Source organism: Tachyglossus aculeatus, chromosome 4 (assembly GCF_015852505.1).
Source record: "Tachyglossus aculeatus isolate mTacAcu1 chromosome 4, mTacAcu1.pri, whole genome shotgun sequence".
Classification (NCBI taxonomy): domain Eukaryota; kingdom Metazoa; phylum Chordata; class Mammalia; order Monotremata; family Tachyglossidae; genus Tachyglossus; species Tachyglossus aculeatus.
The window spans coordinates 125946515-125954640 of record NC_052069.1 but is presented as its reverse complement, the minus strand read 5'-3'; positions in this window follow the sequence as shown (position 1 = coordinate 125954640).

The window sequence follows — 8126 nt, the reverse complement described above, 5'->3', positions numbered from 1 at the left end:
AGCACCATCCTTCCCATTTCACAAGCCTGCAGACCTCGGCATCATCCTTGACTATCTCTCTTCTTCTATCTGCGTATCCAGTCTGAAACTAAATCTTGTCTATTCTATCTCTGCAACATCTCCAGAATTCAACCCTTCCTCTCCACCCACACTAGTTCAAGCACTTGTAATATTCCATCTTGACTACTGCATCGGCTTCCTCACTGACCTCCATGCCTTCAGCCTTTCCCCTCTCCAGCCTATACTTCATTATGCTGCCCAGGTAATCTTTCTAAAAAGTATTTTGTCACACATCTCCCTATTCCTCTCATGCCTCCAATGGCTGTCCATCCACCTTCAAGTTCATTCATTCATTCATTCATTCAATTGTATTTATTGAGCGCTTACTGTGTGCAAAGCACTGTATTAAGTGCTTGGGAAATACAAGTCAGCAACATATAGAGACGGTCCCTACCCGGCAACGGGTTCACAGTCTAGAAGGGGGAGACAGACAACAAAGCAAAACATGGAGACAGGTGTCAAAACCGTCAGAATAAATAGAATTATAACTAATTCAAATTCACGTCAAACACAAACACCTTACCATTGGGTTCAAGGCATTGGATTAGTTCACTCCTTCTTACTTATCCTCACTCTTCTCTAAATATAACCCAGGCCATGTTCTTGGCTCCTTTAAATTCCTCACTTTCAACTCACCTGCCATCAACCTCTTTACTCACCCCCTCTCCCTACATTTTCCAGATCAGATCAGTCTACTAGATTTTTCCCAAAACAGATCAGCCTGCATCAGTTCATTCCTGGTCAAATTAGCCTGCATTAATATATCCTGGATCAGAGCAGCCTGTTATCCATTCATTCTGCATCATATTAGCCTGCCTCAGTGTATTCTGGGTCAGATGATCCTGAATTGGTTTATCCTGCCTCAGATTATCTTGCATTAGTTCATCCAGGGTCAGATGAGTTTGACTCATGTTCTCCTGCATCAGATTAGCCTGCATCAATTAATCACGGTCAGATTAGCCTACTTCAATTTTTGGTGATTCAGATCAGCCTGCTTAGGTTTTTCTTGAGCCAAATCAGACGGTTTCATTTGATTCCTGATCAACTTAGCTTGCATCAATTTATTCAGGGTCTGAATAGCCTCATCCATACACTCCAAATTAGATTTCCCTGCATAAGTGTATTTTGGTACAATTATCCTGAATGAGTTTATCTCGCACGAGATTACCCTGCATCAGTTTATCCACAGTCAGTTTGAATCTGACAGGTTTTTGTGTGTTAGATTTGCCTGCATCGGTTCATCCCGAGTCAGTTACCTCCGATTATTGGAGTTCAGATCAACCTGTTTTGGTGTTTTCCAAGTCAGATCAGCCTGCATCAGTTTATTCCCTGTCAAATTAGCCGGCATCAATTAATCCTGGGTAAGAGTAGCTTGTATTCATTCCACACCAGACTAGCCTGCATCAGTGTGTCTCAGACCAGATTGTCCTGACTGAGTTTATCGGGTGTCCGATTACCCTTCATCAGGCTATCCAGGGTCAGATTAGCTTACATCAGTCAGTGTATCCTGTTTGGATTGGCCTGAATGAGTTTATCTCACATGAGATTAGCCTGCATCAGATCATCCAGGGCAAGTTGAACTGGGGTCTGGCAATACTGCCTGACTGCTCCAGCTGCCCGGGACAGGTGCTTCCTGTCCCACACACATACTCTGACACCAAAGCTATCATAAAGCGTCCCCCAGCTCTTGAAGCTGCTGCCGCTGCAGGACACCTCCAACCACTGCCCTATCACACCTTGGGATTGACCCTAGAGCTCCGTGTTTCCCCGGCACCTTTGTATTTTGGGGATGCCCCCTTCTCCCTCCCAAGCCACATGACTCCAAGATGGTAGATTGCGCCACGAGGTGGAAATCAACAGACTGTTGGAGGTGAGCCTGAGAGCCTAAGAACAGGGACCATTAGAGAATGAAAGATGCCAACTTCCTGCTCATCTGCCACTGAGAAGACACTGAGCCTGAGGGACATCATGGGGACTTATGAGGGTTCGCCCCCTTGGGAGCATCTTCAGGAGGGCCAAGGGGAGCTGAATAAGACAGCCAGGAGTGGGGTCACGCAAATGGGAGGATGTGCTAAAACCCCGCCTATGTAAACTGCCTGAGATTAATCCTTGGATGGTGGCCATGTGCCAAGCTCTCCTAAGAGGAAGTGGGATTAAAGGTGCCTGATTTGGAGCAAACTGTGGTTTCTGTGTTTTCTTTGCTCCCCCATCACTCTAGGACTTGGATGGCATTCCCTGTCCCTCTAGAACCATATTGGCATTCCTCCCTTTCACTTTAGAACCCTGTCAGTGTTCTCCCTGTTGGCTACTGACCTCCTTCCTTTTGCTCCAGAAACTTACTAGCACCCCTCCTTTCCAGAACCCTGTCAATACTTCCCCCTTGACTCCAGGCATGATTCCCAGAGCATTGGGGAGAACACTGGCAGTGTTCTAGAGAGACAGGGAGAAGGTGGCCAGGGTTCAAGAAAGATAGGGAAAGTACTGGGAGTCCATGGGGAAAATACTGGTAGGGATCTAGAGCGACAGAGAGAATGATGGCAGCATTCTAGATAGTCAGGGAGAGTGCCAGGAAGTTCAATTCACCACGTGGAATAAATCTTGCATGGCTCAGCCTTTCTGAGTCTGATCTCTCACTCTCACTGTGCTGATCCTCTCATACGTCCCCGCGTGAAGGATGACAGAAAGGAAGTGAGAAGGAGGAGGCAGGAAGATCCTGAAATCCGGGAGGTGGTTGGGATCCTGGACCTGGGAGATGGAACAGGGGAAGTTTAGATTGAAATCAATCAATCAATCAATCAATCATATTTATTGAGCACTTACTGTGCGCAGAGCACTGTACTAAGCGCTTGGGAAGTACAAGTTGGCAACATATAGAGACAGTCCCTATCCAACAGTGGGCTCACAGTCTAAAAGGGGGAAACAGAGAACAAAACCAAACATACTAACAAAATAAAATAAATAGAATAGATATGTACAAGTAAAATAAATAAGGAATCCAGATATGTTTCAAAACCTTGGGGTCCTTGTCATTTTGCAAGTCCAGAAGCCAAAACAGAGCCCTTCTCTTCCCCTAGAGATCCCACTGGGGGATAAAGAGGCAGAAGTAGGAGTTTTTTGCTGATTGGTGCAGTTTGAGCTAGGCCAGAGGCTCTCACAGCCCTTCCTGGCCCACGGCACTGGGGAGCCCCTTCTCTAGTTCAGGATTCCCCAAACCTGGGCCATCTAGCTATCAGGGAGCTCAGGTCCCCAGCCACTGAAGTCCAGATATTCAGCCTCATTGAATGATGCAGCATCGTACGACCAGCCTGAAACTGATTGAGCTGGGCTCAAGGTGGGCCTGAACATGGCCAGTTTCCTGTTTGCTGGGTCCAGGATCACCAACAGGCTGGACAGAGCTCTCAGTTGACCAGTAGGTCTCTCTCTAGGCCGCAGGGCCAAGGAATATTATGGCCAGGACATCAAGTTCCAGTTGGTCCAAACGGGATAAAATGACCATTTTATCTACGAGCATCCTAAACCCCTCTGGTGATGGGATCATATCCAGTCAAACGGTCTATGCTAGGTGAGAAGAAAGAGCTTCCCTCCTTCCCTCCTTCCTTCCTTGTCTCCCCCTCCCTTGAAACTGTTTTCATGTTCAGGCTTGGCCCCACCATTCTGTCCCACCCACTGCTGCCTCTGTCTGAAGGAATTATTTTGACTTTTATCAGTCCCTTTGTCTTCTGACAATGCCTCCAGCCTAGTTTGGGAAGGGGAGGAGGGGAAAAAAAGCGCACTGAGTGTTCACTTGTATTTTTGCAACTCAAATTTGGGTCCTGGAGTCGAACCCCAGGTTCATCCTGACAGAACCGAGGAGCTGAAATGTGGGATTGAGACTCTGGGGTAAAGGACAGAAAATGTGTGAGAACAGGAAGCGCTAAACACTTGGTGACACTCAGTGATCTCATCGTCGAGTCAGGAAAGTGGCACCACTGAGAGAAGAGGGTAAAAGCAAGTCAGGGATAACAGAGCCTTTGTTCGCTCTGGTTCACCAGTCACTCTGCCCAGAAGCTCAAATCTATGGGAAGCCAGACTGCTTTCATTAAGATTTTCCCCCATTTACATCTTATATTTTTTAAATTGTATTTGTAAAATATTTATTAAATAGGCTAAATCCCTATTTTATAGGTGAGGTAATTTAGACACAGAGAAGGTAAGTGTCTTCCTGGCCCAAGATCACACAGCCTACAAATGGTAGAGTCAGAATTAGAACCCAGGATCTGTGACTCTCAGACCTGTACTCTTTCCACTAGGCCACTTTGCTTCTGCTTCCACCCTCATCTCTGGTCAGGCTCTGGAGGTGATTCAGGGAAATCAGGACCCCAAACAGTGTCCACTGGATCCTAAAACTCTCCAGATGTTCCCTCCAGCGGGCAGACAGACTGGGGCTCCCTGCCTAGCAAACCCCTCTCCTGAACCTCTTTGGCTTCCGGCACCATACTTTGTCTCTCAAACAAGTGTTCATCTGAACAGCAAGGGGATCATCTAGGGTCTAGCCAGCCGTAGCCTCCCCAGAGTCGGAGGCATTAAGTTCATGGGAAAATAGATTCCCTCCTGGTTCCCTCGCTTTCCTATGCAAACACATGCTCCGAGTGCCTGGACCTTCTGAGCAGGCAGACACTGAGGGTAGAAATCTGAATGGACTTTCAATAGACAACTTTCAGGGAGCAATCATGCATTTATCACACAATAAATAGAACCACAGTCTGACCCAAACTTCCTTTCCCTTTCTCTAACACTTTTTCCCCTTATCCAGGACCCTTTCTACTTTTGCACCAGCGACCTGATGCATGCATTCCTTTGACCCTCCCCACTTTCTCGTGGGATGTCCCGGATTCTAGTCTCTCCCTCAGGATCTTTGGCAGCTGAAGTGGATCAGCTGTCTATACTCACGATTGCTTCCCCCCCTCTGGAGTAGGAGCCTCATCTCCCTGGGGTCTGAAGCTCTGGACCCCGAAACATCTGGGTCTCTGGACTCCCAGAATCACATCTCAAATCCCCCTCTGAGTCCTGTGCCTCTCCAGAGTCAAGGCCCAAAACTTCTGCCTCCAAATGGCTGAAGGGTTCCTTCCCCAATCCCCTACCCGACTCCTCCTGTCCCAATCTGTCTTTCTCTGTGATTGGCTGGGCTCCAGATGGCAGAACCCAATACTTAATCCAATTCATCCTCCCTCATGAAGGGAGTCCTTAAGAGTGAGTTTCCTCATATCTAGGAATTTCTGGTCTCTCTTCCTCTCTTCCCTTGAGTGTGGGGCTAGTGTGAGTCACATAGGCTTCAGATGTTATGCACCGTCAGATGAGGAGACACCTGCTGTCTCAAGTGCTTCTCTTCCAGCTCTGTCCTTGACGCCCTTCAATCTGGCTTCCATTCCCTTCACTCTACAGTCATTCATTCAGTCAGTCATAGTTATTGAGTGCTTACTGTGTGCTGAGCCCTGTACTAAGCATTTGGGAGAGTACAATATAACAACATAACAGACAAATTCCTGACAACATGCTTACTATTGCCTTCTAAAAGGTCACCAATTGCCCCTTCATGCCAGATCCAATGGCCTCTATTCCATCCTAATCCTCCTTGAGCTCTCAGCTGCCTTTCATTCATTCATTCAATCATATTTATTGAGCGCTTCATTTATGCAGAGCACAGTACTAAGCGACTGGGGCCTTTGACAACCATCCGCTTGTCCTAGAAATGTTATCCAGCACTGATTTCACTGACACTGTCCTCTCCTGGTTCTCCTATTTCTCTAGCTACTCAGTCTCTTTTGAGGGGCTCCTCCTCTGCCTCCCACCCTCTAATTGTGGGTGTCCCTCAAGGTTCAGTTCTGGGTCCCCTTCTATTCTTCATCTACACCTACTCCCTTGGAAAACTCCTTTGCTCATATGGCTTCAACTACCACCTCTATGTGGATGTTTCCCAAATCTACATCTCCTGCCCTGATCTCTCTCCTTCTCTGCAGTCTTGCATTTTCTCTTGCCCTCAAGACATCTCTACTTAGCTATCCCACTGTCACCTCAAACTTAACATGTCTAAAACAGAACTCCTTATCTTCCCACCCAAACCTCATCCTTCCCCTCCCTTTCCCATCACTGTAGACGGTACCACCATCCTTCCTGTCTCAGGAGCTTGTAGCCTTGGCTCTATCCTTGACTTCTCTCTCTCATTCAACCCACATATTCAATCCATCACTAAATCCTGTTGGTTCCACCTTCATAGCATCGCTAAAATTCATCCTTTCCTCTCCATCCAACGTGCTACCATGTGAATCCAAGCACTTACCTTATCCCTCCTTCTTGACTTTATCAGCCTTCTTGCTGGCCCCCCTGCCACCTATGTCTCCCCACTTCAGTCCATACTTCACTCTGCTGTCTTGAACATTTTTCTTCAGAAACATTCAGGCCACGGTCCCTCTCTTCTCAAGAACCTCCAGTGGTTGCCCATCCACCTCCACATCAAACAGGAATTCCTTACCATTGGCTTTAAAGCAATCAATTGCCTTGCCTTCTCCTACCTCACCTCTTTACTCTCCTGTTACAATGCAACCTGCACATTTTCCTCCCCTAATTCTAACCTACTCACTGTACCTTGATCACCCGCCTACCTGTCGCCCACATCTTGCCTCTGGCCTGGAATGCCCTCCCTCTTCATATCCAACAGACAATTACTCTCCCCACTTTCAAAGCCTTATTGAAGGCACATCTCTTCTAAGAGGCCTTCCCTGACTGAGCCCTCCTATCCTCTTTTCCCGCTCCCTTCTGCATTACCCTGACTGGCTCTCTTTATTCATTCCCACTCCCAGTCTCATAGCACTTATGTAAATATCTGTAATTTATTACTTTGCATTATTGTCTATCTCCCCCTCTAGACTGAAAGCTCACTGTGGGCAGGAAATGTGTCCCTTATATTGTTGTATTGTACTCTCCCTATTGCTTAGTACAGTGCTGTGTACACAGTAAGTGGTCAATAAACACTACTGACTGACTGGCTGACTGGCTGTCACCTTGGCAACACTGAGATAGGAAAAAGGTAACAGTCACCCAACAGTCATCTAGATGTCCAATTGTCCCCATCTTTTCCCTGCCTTTCTATCCCCCAGGTAGTCTTATTCCAGATCATGTCCAACTCTAGTCGGTCACTGCTCCTGTAGGCCAGGCAGGATAGCCACGTGCAGAGCCCAGGATGGAGGACAAGCTGGAAGAGTGGAGGTATTTACTGGCCCAGTTACTACCCCAGTTACTATCTTTACTATCCCAGTTACTATCCTAGTAGTCCCAGTGGTTCCCTGAACAACTGAGCCTGCTCACCTCCCTAGAGGCTGGGGCTGTGTGGTCTGTCAGGTTTGAACAGCATCCATTCCAACCCCAAAGGGAAGCCTGCAAAGGGATTTCTGTATGTGATCCAACTGGATACTGCACTAAAAAGAAGAAAAAACAAGAGTAGCCCAGGGGAGGGAAGAGGATGGAGGAATCTTGCTCCTCCCCCGGGTTCCCCGCAAGGCTTCCCCAGGCTCACCAAGATCCCCCAGATTCCCTGGGCTCTTTAGACTGTAATCTCGTTGTGGGCATGGAATGTGTCTGCTTACTGTTGCATTGGACTCTTTCAAACACTTAGTATAGTGCTCTGCACAGAGTAAGCATTCCATAAATATGATTGAATGAATGAATGATTGAATGAAAGGATCCCCAGACTCCCCAGAACTCCCCAGACTCCCCTGGACTCCCCACTATGTCCCAGTATTCCTCTGGCTCCCCCAGGCTCTCTGCACTCCCTCAGGCTCCCCTAATCTCCCTCAGTCTCCTCCAGACTCCACCAGATTCTCCCCCCCACCCACCGCCATCAACCCCCCTGACTCCACAGGCTTTTCTAAACTTTCCTAGGCTCCCTCAGATGCCCTTGGACTCACTCCCCCAGACTCCTCCAGGCTCCCTGGCATTTTCTGGTACCCAGCCAGCTCTCGGTAGTGCTCTGGCTAATTTCCTGTCAAGCACCTTTGTTTCTCATCTGCCAGCTTAAACCTCCCGCCCTGCTC